Genomic DNA, 16,698 nt, shown 5'->3' on the forward strand with positions numbered 1-16,698 from the left:
TCTGATCTGATGCTGAAGCTGAAACTCCAGTACTTTGGCCACCGGATGCAAAATAAACTGACTCATTGGAAAAGACCCCGATGCTGGGAAAGATTGAAGGCAGGAGGAGAAAGGGATGACAGAGGATAAGATGGTTAGATGGCATAACTGCTGCAATGGACATGAGTTTGAGTAAGCTCCAGGAGTTGGTGATGGACAGTGAAGCCTGGCATGCTGCAGTCTATGGAGTCACAAACAGTCAGACACAACTGATGACTGAACCAAACTGTAAGTCTTATTTCAACTGGGATAGGTTTTTGAATACAGTATCAATGGGGCAGGTTTTTTCCCATAAGATTGGGCAATTTTTGTACTATACAAACCTAGGAGTACCAATCAAAAATATATATATTTCTTTTACATATTTGTTGATAATTTCCATTAGATGTCAACAAGGTTGGGAGAGGCAAGTAGCAACAAGTGCTAATTTACTATTGTAATGAGTTTCTTTGATTTTTTTGATTTTATATTCATAAATGAAATATAGCTTTCTTTATATTATCTTTGACTGGGTTTTAGTTCGAAAGTTATTGTGGCATTGTACTATAAACTGGAGACTTTCCCATCATTTTCCATGGCCTGAAGTTCTTTAAAAGTATTAAATGTTTTAATGTCAGATAAAATTCAACTGTACCTTCATTTTAACTGTGCATTTTTCATTATAGAACTATAGTCAATTTTCTAATCATTGCTATAATTATGAAGTTGGCCAAATTTCCACTTAATCTTGGAAAATTTTAATAACTGTATTTCCTCAGTTCAGTTCAGTTCAGTCGCTCAGTCGTATCTGACTCTTTGTGACCCCATGAATCGCAGCACCCCAGGCCTCCCTGTCCATCACCAACTCCCGGAGTTCACTCAGACTCATGTCCATTGAGTCAGTGATGCCATCCAGCTATCTCATCCTCTGTCGTCCCCTTCTCCTCCTGCCCCCAATCCCTCCCAGCATCAGAGTCTTTTCCAATGAGTCAACTCTTCGCATGAGGTGGCCAAAGTACTGGAGTTTCAGCTTTAGCATCATTCCTTCCAAAGAAATCCCAGGGCTGATCTCCTTCAGAATGGACTGGTTGGATCTCCTTGCAGTCCAAGGGACTCTCAAGAGTCTTCTCCAACACCACAGTTCAAAAGCATCAATTCTTTGGCACTCAGCCTTCTTCACAGTCCAACTCTCACATCCATACATGACCACTGGAAAAACCATAGCCTTGACTAGATGGACCTTTGTTGGCAAAGTAATGTCTCTGCTTTTGAATATGCTATCTAGGTTGGTCATAACTTTTCTTCCAAGGAGTAAGTGTCTTTTAATTTCATGATGCAGTCACCATCTGCAGTGATTTTGGAGCCCAGAAAAATAAAGTCTGACACTGTTTGCACTGTTTCCCCATCTATTTCCCATGAAGTGATGGGACCGGATGCCATGATCTTCGTTTTCTGAATGTTGAGCTTTAAGTCAACTTTTTCACTCTCCTCTTTCACTTTCATCAAGAGGCTTTTGAGTTCCTCTTCACTTTCTGCCATAAGGGTGGTGGCATCTGCATATCTGAGGTTACTGATATTTCTCCCAGCAATCTTGATTCCAGCTTGTGCTTCTTCCAGTCCAGCGTTTCTCATGATGTACTCTGCATACAAGTTAAATAAGCAGGGTGACAACATACAGCCTTGACATACTCCTTTTCCTATTTGGAACCAGTCTGTTGTTCCATGTCCAGTTCTAACTGTTGCTTCCTGACCTGCATACAAATTTCTCAAGAGGCAGATCAGGTGGTCTGGTATTCCCATCTCTTTCAGAATTTTCCACAGTTTATTGTGATCCACACAGTCAAAGGCTTTGGCATAGTCAATAAAGCAGAAATAGATGTTTTTCTGGAACTCTTTTGCTTTTTCCATGATCCAGAGGATGTTGGCAATTTAATCTCTGGTTCTTCTGCCTTTTCTAAAACCAGCTTGAACATCAGGAAGTTCACGGTTCACATATTGCTGAAGCCTGGCTTGGAGAATTTTAAGCATTACTTTACTAGCGTGAAAACTGACCTTCTAGTATATACTATCAGTTAAAATTTTCTTGGTGGCCCAGTAGCTAATTGAATTTGTGTAAATATTCTACAGTCTAAGAAAAATATTCATCCTTTCTTTTTGAAAGATGCAGTGTTTTACACAAATACATCTTTGTTGAATGATTATTCACTTTCTTATAGCCTCATTTGTATTTTAACTTCTAGTTTAACTTGTAGAATTGAAGTCTTCCTATATGATAGTATATTTTGCATGATCTCTGTGCATTTATAACAGTTGTTAATCTTTATAGTTACCTTCAAATTCACGTTATAGATTTTTTACGTGAGGTCTTTGACTTAGAATCATATATTGCATAATGATCTCGTGTTTAATACCTCATTTTTAAACATCTTGTTTGGTAATCATATCACTGTTGCTACTTCCATTTTATGAGCATTTCCTCTCTTCTCTTTGCACATGCCTTTTTTCATCTAATTATATTATCTTATCAATTCTTTAATAAGCACAAATAATTGCTATTTTTTCAATCCAATCTTGCTCTTATCTTCTAATGGTAAAATCTATTTTTAGTATGAGTAATAATTATTTGCTATTTATTTCTTTGTCTGTACATTATTACCTGCTCAATCAGTCTACTTTTTCCATTATAAATTTAGAATTTTATTTAATTCCCCTTCCTCAGAATTTATAATATCTTACTTTATTTTATATCAAAATAAGAAACCACTGTTTTGCTTCATCTGCCACTATGATCTCTTACTGTTTTCCCTCACATCCTAATAAAATAAAACCCTTACAATGATCTTCATTGCATAACTTCCTCCCCTCCTTTTATCCATGAGATAGACTTTAGGAACATGTTTACCAATATCATTTTATACAACTCTAAGGTATAAAGTTTTCTTATATTTTATCTATTCTATAGTAGTGATACTTCATAATACATATCATGGTAGCATAAAATCTAACATTACCCATTCATATATAAATATATGTTATATAGACTGAATGAGATAAGGTATACATAATTAAGCATCTATTCATTCATCAAATAGTAATGGATGCTCATTGTACGTGACTATTCTAGGCACTGGACTTCAGTTATAAACAAAACAAATAATTTTGCCTTCACAGAGTCTGCATTCTACTAAGATTTCTACCATTTCTTTCTACTTCTTGCCTTTTTCCTATCTTGAATTCTCTGTTTGACTGATTAGTATTACATGAAAGCATTTTCTCAACTATTTTATTTTGATAAATAAGTGGAAAACCATTGTTTTGAATTCTTGCAATTCATTTTTTTAACAATATCTTAGAGAATAGTTTTTCTTGTCAGAAATATGTTGATGTTATTTGACTATATTCTACCTTCTGATGTTAAGTAAGGGAATCAGAGGCCAATCTAACATTATTTTCATCTGTAGATGACTTTAAGACATACATAGGAGGTAGAAACAAAAGGACCTGGCAGTTAATGGGATAAACATGTGGAAGACATGATTAAAGAATGATACCATACATGTGGATATATGTGGCTTAAGCAAATGATTAATTCCTTGTATAATTGAAGAAGGGAAGAACCACAACTGGAGAAGCAAGATTGAGTAGAAATGATGGTTTCAAGTCAGAACTGTGAATTGAAGTCATGAGAGGACTGAAATCACAAGCAGGAGTATTTTAACTATTTTCTATCACTGCTAATTGTTTTAATTATTATGAGAAGATAGAAAACAAAAGAAAGATACTCTCTCTCTCCTAGAAAAGCCTGAAAAGCTTAGACTATTGTACCAAATGAAAGACATATACTAAGTTTTAGTAATTAGCCTTGGAAGTAAAGATTTTCCATTAAGAAATTAAAATAAAAATTCTGCACTGGTTCTTGGTTTCTTCTTGTAAACTGGTTATAATGACTCCTCTTGAAATGGATTAACAGGGCCTCCACTTTTATTTTTTTGCCATTGAGTGCTTCATTCCATAAACCAGTATATTTTGATACTGATCAAATAAGTAGTATGGTTATATTTATTAACTATTAATAAATGTTGTGCACGCATGCTAACGTTAGTGGTCTTATGTAAAATCCAGAAAATACTATGTGTGTGTGTGTGTGTGTGTGTGTGTTAGTCGCTTAGTCATATCTGACTTTGTGACCCCATGGACTATGGCCTGCAAGGCTCCTCTGTCCATGGGGATTCTCTATACAAGATTACTGGAGTGGGTTGCCATTGCCTTCTCCTAGAAAGTACTGTATTTAACGTAAAATGATCTTAGACTTGTTCATTATTATTTTATATTCTGCTGCTGCTGCTAAGTCGCTTCAGTCGTGTCCGACTCTGTGCAACCCCATAGACGGCAGCCCAACAGGCTCCCCCGTCCCTGGGATTCTCAGGCAAGAACACTGGAGTAGGTTGCCATTTCCTTCTCCAACGCATAAAAGTGAAAAGTGAAGTAAAGTCACTCAGTTGTGTCTGACTTCTAGCGACCCCATGGACTGTAGCCTGCCAGGCTCCTATGTCCGTGGGATTTTCCAGGCAAGAGTACTGGAGGGGTGCCATTGCCTTCTCCAATTTTATGTTCCCAGACTACAAATACTCAACTGATGTCAAATACTAAAAAACACACACAATATGTCTATTGGATCATACCTACAGCAATGCAACCAAAGCAAGAACTTATAGTAAAAACACTCAATGTGGAAAAACCTTCTGAAGTAGTTGGTGTCCAAATTCTTGTTATCCTTGAAAATCCCTGAAATACCTTTTGTTTTCTTAATTCTGATAGTCTAAAATCTAGAAGTTCTGTCTTGTGGCTAGGCGTAACAAAACATTCACATAGAATTTTATACTTCTAAGAACTATACAGTTATCAATTCACTTAATTCTTGCAGAATTCTATGAAGTAAGGCTTAATATACTTATTCAGATTAAACAACAATAACAACAACTTCAGATGAGGGAGATTAACTCAGCCAAAACCACAGATATTATGGAGAGCCTACATCTGAACTCAAGTAAGTCTTATTCCAGAATCTATTTGCTTAGCCTTTGTACATTCTATCTACCTGTCTCAGTAGGAAGAATTATGTCTTTTTTGGCCTATAATCTGAATATTGCTGTTTTATAGCTTCATGAGAAGATCTGTGTAAAAGACTTCAGTCAGAAGTATTTCAGAAGAGGAACCTAGTTTTTTCAGTCTATCTATAGTGTGGGCAGTTGTGAATAACAGCCCATCCATAACCAGTGTTTATTCATTTAATGAATAGCCTTCACAAGGATCAAGTATGGCAGTGGTCTCCTCCTGGAACAAATCCATAGGGACAATGGAAAAGGTATAATAATAACTACCACCACCACCACTCTCTCAAGTAGAAAGTGGACATTTCAGGGATTAGAAATGAGAAAAATGATATATATCTATGAAGGACACTAACATATATATATATCTATACATATACATACACATCCTGGAGTAGGGTATGACAACCCATTCCAGTATTCTTGCCTGGAGTATCCAATGGACAGAGGAGCCTGGCGCACTACTGTCCATGGGGTTGCAAAGTGTAGGACATGACTAAGCAACTAAGCACAGAACAGCACGGCACATATATATTCATAGACTTTTAATTTAATTAAAAAATAAATTTATTGGCGTATAGTTGCTTTAGAATGTTGTCTTATTAATAGTTTCTACTCTATAGCAAGGAGAATCAACTATACATATATGTATATCCCCTATTTGGGGGATTTCCTTCCATTTAGGTCACCACAGAACACTGAGTAGAATTCCCTGTGCTATATAATAGATCCACATTAGTTATCTATTTTATATATAGCATCATAGTGTATATATCTCAATTCCAATCTCCCAATTCACCTGACTTCCCTTTTTCTCTCATGGTATCCATATGTTTGTTCTCTACATCTGTGTCTCTATTTCTGCTTTGTAAAGAGACTCAATGCAATTCAGGAGATAAAGCAAATGGAAAACTTTATATTAAAGACATAGAGATACTTGAGCAATATAGACAAGACCTTAAAATAAGTATGATTATTTATAGAGAGGTAAGAAAGAACTAAAAAGCCTCTTGATGAAGGTGAAAGAGGAGAGTGAAAAAGTTGGCTTAAAACTCAACATTCAGAAAACAAAGATCATGGCATCTGGTCCCATAACTTCATGGGAAATAGATGGGGAAACAGTGGAAGCAGTGTCAGACTTTATTTTGGGGGGCTCCAAAGTCACTGCAGGTGGTGACTGCAGCCATGAAATTAAAAGACGCTTACTCCTTGGAAGAAAAGTTATGACCAACCTAGACAGCATATTGAAAAGCAGAGACATTACTTTGCCAACAAAGGTCCGTCTAGTCAAGGCTATGGTTTTTCCAGTGGTCATGTATGGATGTGAGAGTTGGACTGTGAAGAAAGCTGAGCCTCGAAGAATTGATGCTTTTGAACTGTGGTGTTGGAGAAGACTCTTGAGAGTCCTTTGGACTGCAAGGAGATCCAACCAGTCCATTCTGAAGGACATCGGCCCTGGGTGTTCTTTTGAAGGAATGATGCTAAAGCTGAAACTCCAGTACTTTGGCCACCTCATGCAAAGAGTTGACTCATTGGAAAAGACTCTGATGCTGGGAGGGATTGGGGGCAAGAGGAGAAGGGGACGACAGAGGATGAGATGGCTGGATGGCATCACTAACTCCATGGACATGAGTTTGAGTAAACTCCGAGCGTTGGTGATGGACAGGGAGGCCTGGTGTGCTGTGATTCATGGGGTCGCAAAGAGTCAGACACGACTGAGCGACTGAACTGAACTGAACTGAACTGTACAAAGAACTATTTGTTAATTAATCAAGAATGTTTGGTTATGAAAAATAGTATTATTGGGGATAAATATTGTTAAAATAAATTTTAAATTTAAAAGTTGATAAGATAATTAAAAATTGGCACAGTGCCAATGAAAATACTATTACACTGCTTATTCGAGACAAGAGTTCGATTTTCCTCAGATTTTCACCCAAATAGATAAAGAGATGAAGAGCATAAAGGAAATGTGAAGAGATGTGGCGAGCAGAACTAAAATTCTGACATTCATGAATTGTAGTGGCAAGAAGTAAGGATGAATAACCAGCAAAGGAGGAACTTTTAAAATATAATCTTCTGAAATGTCTCAGATTGAAAGAAAGGCATAATTTTTCAGATTGAAATAAAGAATAAATATTGTTGGATTAAAGAAAGGCCACCTTGATGAAAGTCTTTAATATAAGAGATAAAGAGAGAAATCTAAAATCTACCAGAAGAAGAGTTAGATTATATATAAAGAAGAGACCTCCAGATTGGTAGTGCACTTTTAATAAAAATATTGAACATGAGAAGGCAATAAAGTTATATATTTGAAATGAGAAAAAAAAATGAATAATTCTATATCCATTCACATTATTACTTCAAGAACAAGCATAAAGTAAAAATGTTTTCAATATGTAAACATTTTAAAAGCTTATCTCATGCAAAGTTTGTCCAAATTATCACTAGAAAATATACTATAATAGGGAAAGAAATAAATTCAAGATGCATAATGGGATAAAATAAGCAATAAAAAGGCTATTAAAAATTTTAAAGTTCAAAAGAATATGTGTATGTATAAATGTAAGAGTGAAAGCTCTCTCTTAAACTTTCAAAATATGCTATTTTTTACCTTAAATTTAGCAAACAGATATGATATTTTTATTGGGGGAAAACTTATTGAACTCTATTAATAATTAGTATTTATTGCCTATTGAGCATATATCCAATTGATAGATGAAAGATTCGATATAATCTCCTCTAAAAGAGATTTGATGTTAATTGAGATACTCTGTAAAAATGAGTGTGAAGATGATTAAACACTAGCTTTTTCACATATGTGAAAATTAACCAAGTACTTAATGTCTAGCATTATGACAGTCACATAGAGATTCCTTTTAAGTTTCTATGTTATTTTTTCATACTGTTCATGAGGTTCTCAAGACAAGAATACTGAAGAGGTTTGCCATTCCCTTCTGCAGTGGACCACGTTTTTTAGAACTCTCCGCCATGACCCGTCTGCCTTGGGTGACCCTACACGGCATGGCTCATAGTTTCATTGAGCTAGACACGGCTGTGGTCCATGTGATCAATTTGGTTGTTTTTCTGTGACTGTGATTTTCAGTCTGTCTTCCCTCTGATGGAGAAGGATTAGGGACTTACGGAAGCTTCCTGATGGGAGAGACTGACTGAGAGGGAAACTGAGTCTTGTTCTGATGGGTGGTTGGGGCCCTGTTCAGTAAATCTTTAATCCAATTTTCTGTTGATGGGTGGAGCTGTGTTCCCTCCCTGTTGTTTGACTGGAGGCCAAACTATTGTGAGTGAAGTCCTCAGTCTTGTCCGACTCTTTGCGACCCCATGGACTGTAGCCTACCAGGCTCCTCCCTCCACTGGATTCTCCAGGCAAGAGTACTGGAGTGGGTTGCCATTTCCTTCTCCAGGGGATCTTCCCAACCCAGGGATCAAACCCGGGTCTCCCACATTTCAGGCAGATGCTTTAACCTCTGAGCCACCAGGGAAGCAAACTATGGTGGAGGTAATGAAGAAAATGGCAACCTCCTTAAAAAGGTCCCATGCCCCTGCTGGAGACTTCTGGACACTCATGGGCATGTCTGGGTCGGTCTCTTGTGGGGTCGCTGCTCCTTTCTCCTGGGTCCTGGTGCGCACAAGGTTTTGTTTGTGCCCTCCAAGAGTCTGTTTATCCAGTCCTGTGTAAGTGCTGGTGGTTCTATGGTGGGTTAATGGCAACCTCCTCCAAGAGGGCTTCTGCCATACCAAGGTCTGCTGCACCCAGAGCCCCTGCTGCAGGCCACTGCTGACCCGTACCTCCACAAGAGACATTCAGACACAGCTCGGGCTCAGTCTCTGTGGGTTGGGCGTGCATTTTGTGACCTTTCCAGGTCCGAGCAGCTCAGGCAACCAGGTGCTTGGCGAGCACACTGTCCCATGTGGGCTGTGCATCTTAATCACCTTCCCGGTCCCAGCCACTGTTTTCCGGGTGCACTGACATCACCGTCTTAGACGTGCCATGCGTCTCCTCTGGAGACCTGACCTCAGGCTGTGACCCACCCTGTGGATGTCAACCGTCCAGGATCCCAGTAAGACATGGTTAGCAGCGGGGAGCCTGCACAGTTTGGTGGAGGATGCCGTCTCTGGGGCTGAGTTGTAGAAACCCCTTGCCTTCCGGCTCAGGCTGTCAAAAGCCTGCCTCTCTGCCTCTGGGTGGGGAGGGGCCAGTTTGCATCCAGCTACCTCTCCTTCCCTGGTGGCTCAGATGGTAAAGCGTCTGCCTACAGTGCAGGAGACCTGGGTTCGATCCCTGGGTCAGGAAGATCCTCTGGAGAGGGAAATGGCGACCCACTCCAGTACTCTTGCTTGGAAAATCCCATGGACGGAGGAGCGTAATATGCTATGGTCCATGGGGTCGCAAAGAGTCGGACACGACTGAGTGACTTCACTTCACCTCACTTCACCTCTCCTTTGGTATTCACTCAATCCTTTGCTCTGTGAGCAGGACCAGGCTGCACATTAGGTTGTTAGGTTAGAGGCTTTCTCAGGAAAATTCTATTTTCCGCAGTTGCAGTTAGGTGTGTATTCTGTGTGTGTATGTGTTTCCCTCCCAGTTATGTTCACCCTCTGAGATTTAAAAACTTCCCAGATACCTGCCTGTGAAAGGGTTTCCTACTATGTGGAAACTTCCCATTCTTCATAACTCCCTCCCCAGGAAAGATCTCCCTCCCTAACTCTTTTATCTCTCTTTTTATCTTTTATATTTTGTCCTACCTCCTTTCAAAGAGAATGGGCTGTCTTTCTGAGGTGCCTGGCGTCCTCCAGGGACGTTCAGAAGTTGTTTTGAGGAAATTTCTCAGCAATCAAATGATCTTTTGATGAAAGGTCAGGAGCAGTGGCCGTGAGGAGCTACCCCACATCCAAGGTAAGGAGCAGTGGCTGCGCTTTGCTGGAGCAGCTGTGAAGAGATACCCCACGTCAAAGGCAAGAGAAATCCCAGTAAGACAGTAGGCACTGAGAGAGGGTATCAGAGGGCAGACAGATGGGAACCACAATCACAGACAACTAGCCAATCTGAGCACATGGACCACAGCCTTGTCTCACTCAGTGAAACCAAGCCATGCCATGTGGGGCCACCCAAGAAAGACGGGTCATGGTGGAGAGGTGACAGAATGTGGTCCACTGGAAAAGGGAATGGCAAACCACTTCAGTATTCTTGCCTTGAGAACCCCATGAACAGTATGAAAAGGCAAAATGATAGGATACTGAAAGAGGAACTCCCCAGGTCGGTAGATGCCCAATGTGCTACTGGAGATCAGTGGAGAAATAACTCCAGAAAGAATGAAGGGATGGAACCAAAGCAAAAACAATACCCAGTTGTGGATGTGACTGGTGATAGAAGCAAGGTCCGATGCTGTAAAGAGCAATATTGCATAGGAACCTGGAATGTTAGGTTAATGAACCAAGGCAAATTGGAAGTGGTCAAACAGGAGATGGCAAGAGTAAACGTCGACATTCTAGGAATCAGTGAACTAAAATGGACTGGAATGGGTGAGTTTAACTCAGATGACCAATATATCTACTACTGTGGGCAGGAATCCCTTAGAAGAAATGGAGTAGCCATCATAGTCAACAAAAGAGTCTGAAATGCAGTACTTTGAAGCAATCTCAAAAACGATAGAATGATCTCTGTTCATTTCCAAGGCAAACCATTCAATATCACAGCAATCCAAGTCTATGCCCCAACCAGTAGTACTGAAGAAGCTGAAGTTGAATGGTTCTATAAAGACCTACAAGACCTTCTAGAACTAACACCCAAAAAAGATGTCCTTTTCATTATAGGGGACTGGAATGCAAAAGTAGGAAGTCAAGAAACACCTGGAATAACAGGTAAATTTGGCCTTGGACAGAATGAAGCAGGACAAAGGCTACTAGAGTTTTGCCAGGAGAATGCACTTGTCATAGCAAACACCCTCTTCCAACAACACAAGAGAAAACTCTACACATGGACATCACCAGATGGTCAACACCGAAATCAGACTGATTATTTTCTTTGCAGCCAAAGATGGAGAAGCTCTATACAATCAGCATAAACAAGACTGGGAGTTGACTGTGAATCAGATCATGAACTACTTATTGCCAAATTCAGACTGAAATTTAAGAAAGTGGAGAAACCACTAGACCATTCAGGTATGACCTAAATCAAATCCCTTATTATACAGTGGAAGTGAGAAATAGATTCGGAGAAGGCAATGGCACCCCACTCCAGTACTCTTGCCTGGAAAATCCCACGGATGGAGGAGCCTGGTATGCTGCAGTCCTTGGTGTCACTAAGAGTTGGGGACGACTGAGCGACTTCACTTTCACTTTTCACTTTCATGCATCGGAGAAGGTAATGGCAAGCCACTCCAGTATTCTTGCCTGGAGAATCCCAGGGACAGAGGAGCCTAGTGGGCTGCCATCTATGGGGTCCCACAGAGTTGGACACCACTGAAGTGACTTAGCAGAGAAATAGATTTAAGGGACTATATCTGATAGACAGAGTGCCTGAGGAACTATGGATGGAGGTTCGTGACACTGAACAGGAGATCAAGACCATCCCCATGGAAAAGAAATGCAAAAAAGCAAAATGGCTGTCTGAGGAGGCCTTACAAATAGCTGTGAAAAGAAGAGAAGGGAAAAGCAAAGGAGAAAAGGAAAGATATACCCATTTGAATGCAGAGTTCCAAAGAATAGCAAGGAGAGATGAGAAAGCCTTTCTCAGCGATCAATGCAAAGAAATAGAGGAAAACAACCAAACGGGAAAGACTAGAGATCTCTTCAAGAAAATTAGAGACACCAAGGGAACATTTCATGCAAAGATGGGCTCAATGAAGGCCAGAAATGGTATGGACCTAACAGAAGCAGATCTTAAGAAGAATTGGCAAGAAATACACAGAAGAACTGTACAAAAAAGATCTTCATCACCCACATAATCATGATGGTGTGATCACTCATCTAGAGCCAGACATCCTGGAATGTGAAGTCAAGTGGGCCTTAGGAAACATCACTACAAACAAAGCTAGTGGATGTAATGGAATTCCAGTTGAGCTATCTCAAATCCTGAAAGATGATGCTGTGAAAGTGCTGCACTCAATATTTCAGCAATTTGGAAACTCAGCAGTGGCCAGAGGACTGGAAAAGGTCAGTTTTCATTCCAATCCCAAAGAAAGGCAGTGCCAAAGAATGCTCAAACTACCACACATTTGCACTCATCTCACACACTAGTAAAGAAACGCTCAAAATTCTCCAAGCCAGGCTTCAGCAATATGTGAACCGTGAACTTCCAGATGTTCAAGCTGGTTTTAGAAAAGGCAGAGGAACCAGAGATCAAATTGCCAACATCCACTGGAGCATAGAAAAAGCAAGAGAGTTCGAGAAAAACATCTACTTCTGTTTATTGACTATGTCAAAGCCTTTGATTATGTAGATTAGAACAAACTGGAAAATTCTTCAAGAGATGGGAATACCAGACCACCTGACCTGCCTCCTGAGAAGTCTGTATGTGGGTCAAGAAGCAACAGTTAGAATTGTACATGGAACAACAGACTGCTTCCAAATTAGGAAAAGAGTACATCAAGGCTGTATATTGTCTCCCTGCTTATTTAACTTATATGCAGAATACATTATGCAAAATGCCAGGATGGATGAAGCACAAGCTGGAAACAAGATTACTGGGAGAAATATCAATAATCTCAGATATGCAGATGACACCATCCTTATGGCAGAAAGTGAAGAAGAACTAAAGAGCCTCTTGATGAAAGTGAAAGAGGAGAGTGAAAAAGTTGGCTTAAAACTCAATATTCAGAAAAATAGGAAAAGGAGTTCGTCAAGGCTGTATATTGTCACCCTGTTTATTTAACTTATATGCAGAGTACATCATGAGAAACACTGGACTGGAAGAAACACAAGCTGGAATCAAGATTGCCGGGAGAAATATCAATAACCTCAGATATGCAGATGACACCACCCTTATGGCAGAAAGTGAAGATAAACTCAAAAGCCTCTTGATGAAACTGCAAGTGGAGAGTGAAAAAGTTGGCTTAAAGCTCAACATTCAGAAAACAAAGATCATGGCATCTGGTCCCACCACTTCATGTGAAATGGATGGGGAAACAGTGGAAAACAGTGTCAGACTTTATTTTTCTGGGCTCCAAAATCACTACAGATGGTGACTGCAGCCATGAAATTAAAAGACGCTTACTCCTTGGAAGGAAAGTTATGACCAACCTAGATAGCATATTCAAAAGCAGAGACATTACTTTGCCAACAAAGGTTCGTCTAGTCAAGGCTATGGTTTTTCCTGTGGTCATGTGTGGATGTGAGAGTTGGACTGTGAAGAAGGCTGAGCACCAAAGAATTAATGCTTTTGAACTGTGGTGTTGGAGAAGACTCTTGAGAGTCCCTTGGACTGCAAGGAGATCCAACCAGTCCATTCTGAAGGAGATCAGCCCTGGGATTTCTTTGGAAGGAATGATGCTGAGGCTGAAACTCCAGTACTTTGGCCACCTCATGGGAAGAGTTGACTCATTGGAAAACACTCTGATGCTGGGAGGGATTGGGGGCAGGAGGAGAAGGGGACGACAGAGGATGAGATGGCTGGATGGCATCACTGACTCGATGGATGTGAGTCTGAGTGAACTCCGGGAGTTGGTGATGGACAGGGAGGCCTGGCGTGCTGTGATTCATGGAGTCGCAAAGAGTTAGACACGACTGAGCGACTGATCTGATCTGAACATCATGGCATCCAGTCCCATCACTTCATTGCAAATAGATGGAGAAACAATGGAAACACTGAGAGACTTTATTTTTTGGGGCTCCAAAATCACTGCAGATGGTGACTGAAGCCATGAAATTAAAAGACCCTTGCTCCTTGGAAGAAAAGTAATGATCAATCTAGATAGCATATTAAAAAGTAGCAACATTACGTTGCCAACAAAAGTCCTTTCTAGTCAAAGCTATGGTTTTTCCAGCAGTTATGTATGGATGTGAGAATTGGACTACAAAGAAAGTTGAGCACCAAAGAATTGATGCTTTTGAACTAGTGTGTTGGAGAAGACTCTTGAGAGTCCCTTGGACTGCAAGGAAATCCAACCAGTCCATCCTAAAGGAGATCAGTCCTTGTCGTTCATTGGAAGGACTGATGCTAAAGTTGAAACTCCAATACTTTGGCACCTGATGCGAAGAACTGACTCATTTGAAAAGACCCGTCTTCTGGGAAAGATTGAAGGCAGGAGAAGGGGACAACAGAGGATGAGATGGTTGGATGGCATCACCTATGCAATGGACATGAGTTTGCATAAGTTCCAGGATTTGGTAATGGACAGGGAAGCCTGGAGTCCATGAGGTTGTAAAGAGTCAGACATGACTGAGTGACTGAATGGAACAGAACTTCTGTGTTATTGGAGAGACACTGTTAATAAATGAAACAAAAATCAAGTTAATTAAAAATAACAGTGTCACTATACCTTAAAGCAATATAAAAATTAAGTAACAAGTGCATAAGAGCTAGGACTAATCATTTCTAAGAAAGATAATGATATGTAAACTATTGAATTCCTGATACATGTCTTATACAATACATACAAACATTTCACCCTATGCTATTAAACATAAATGTAAAAGGAAAGTAAACAATGGGGAAAGCCAATAAGCAGTGATTCACCGTTAAATTTCCATGTATGGTATCTATTGCTGTTTTGTTTTCTTGATGTATAGGTTGGATTTCTCTGATGCTTCCTTCATTGAATTTCAAATAGTCACCACTACACCATTTTCACCAGAGCTTTTAAAATCGATCATTCTTATTTACTTTCTAAATGAGTCTTCCTATTTACAACTTTCTAAAGTCTCCTAATGCCTTTCTCCTAACCAGTTTCCTTTTGCTTGGCTGATTTGCATTTCTTTGAAGTCCTGAATCTGGCATTCAATCCAGTATCAGCTCAAATTGTGTCCATTATAGTACTTCTAACTTTCTCTTTTTGCAGGGAAAACTTGTCCAACTAGCCAATTTCTAAGGTACCTTTAAAACTGTATCCTTATGTGACATTGATCCTTTATCTCAAAATAGAAACATCTAAAGTGTTTGAAGTGCTCTAGATGCTGTCAGGAGTCTTTACCTAGGATTGTAAACATTGATAATAAACTCCAAGTGATTGTGACTCAAATGTAATGGGGTACACCATGTCCTGTAGAAAAACGGGCAGATGCTGACTGTTTAATCATTCTATCACTGCCAGTCAAGAAGACTGGCTGAAAGTCAATCTTTCATCTGTGCTCAGAATAACACTTAGTGGTCTCTTAGGAGTGGGTAATCTAAGTAAATCTCAATAAAGTAATTTGAATGGATTTCAGATAAAGGCTTTGAAAGCCATGTTATCTTACACCCCTATAATGCTCTTCTAAAGCAAAAATATAATGTGCTATTTTACCTTAAAATCTCAATGTTAAATCTTTATTTACATATTACAATATTTTATAATTAATTTATTACCAGCAGATAAAAATATGTCACACCGATATTCATATAAACATACCAGCAATATCTGGAATTATGGTGGAATGAACTGTCTTCTCAAGGTCACCCTGTGCAATTCCAGTCATGAACCAAAATCAAAGCTCTGTACATTTGACTTGCAGGCCCCTCAGCCTTGCAAGGGTGACAGGATATAGAAATGTAACTACAATTGCCACATTCTCAGTTTAGGTTCTATGGCAATACATGCCACGGTTGAAAGGGCAACATGTAAGTCCTGGAAGAAGAGATGAAAGACAACTAGTTATGTGACACTTTGCTGACCAATTCCTTCAGGCTATAGACAGGGAGGCCTGGCGAGCTGTAGTCCATGGGGTTGTAAAGAATCAGACACAACTGAGTGACTGAACTGAACTGATAAAAGATATTTGGAAGAAATCAGGACAGAATTAGAAGTTAGGAGAAGATTTTGGAGACAGTAGGTGGGTTTTTAAGCCCTACCACTAACCTCATCTGTTACTGGAAGAATGACCCCCTTCCAGTACCTGAGAGCGGCTCTTGCCTAACATTTGGAAATGAATTGTCCAAGGAGACATGCATGCTGACAAAGCAAAAGAGTTTATCAGGAAGGGGTGCTCATGTGGAGAGCCACAGGATAAGGGAATCCAGGAGAACTGCTCTGCTGCATGGCTCTCAGTCTTGCCTTTTATGGTAATGGAGTTAGTTTCTGGGTTGTCTCCGACAGTCATCTTGTCTGTGCCCATAATTGATCCAACTGCAGGTCCTTCTGGCATCACGTGAATCTCTAGGCCAAAATGGATTCTAGAGTGAAGGTTTCTGGGAGGTTGGCAGGACATATGATCAGCTGGCATCTCCTCCCTCCTTTTGGCCCCTCTCTAATTCTCCCCATTAGTTCCTTATTGGAACCTCCTATTGTGAGACCACTCATATAAGTGGCTATTATTATGCTTATAATATTGTGCCGGGGCTGGCAGTTTCAGTCAATGGTGCCCTATCATATCCATTCTAAGGCATAATATAGAAAATACTTCTCCCCTCATCAGT

This window comes from Bos taurus, chromosome 9, assembly GCF_002263795.3.
Source record: "Bos taurus isolate L1 Dominette 01449 registration number 42190680 breed Hereford chromosome 9, ARS-UCD2.0, whole genome shotgun sequence".
In the NCBI taxonomy this organism is placed as follows: Eukaryota; Metazoa; Chordata; class Mammalia; order Artiodactyla; family Bovidae; genus Bos; species Bos taurus.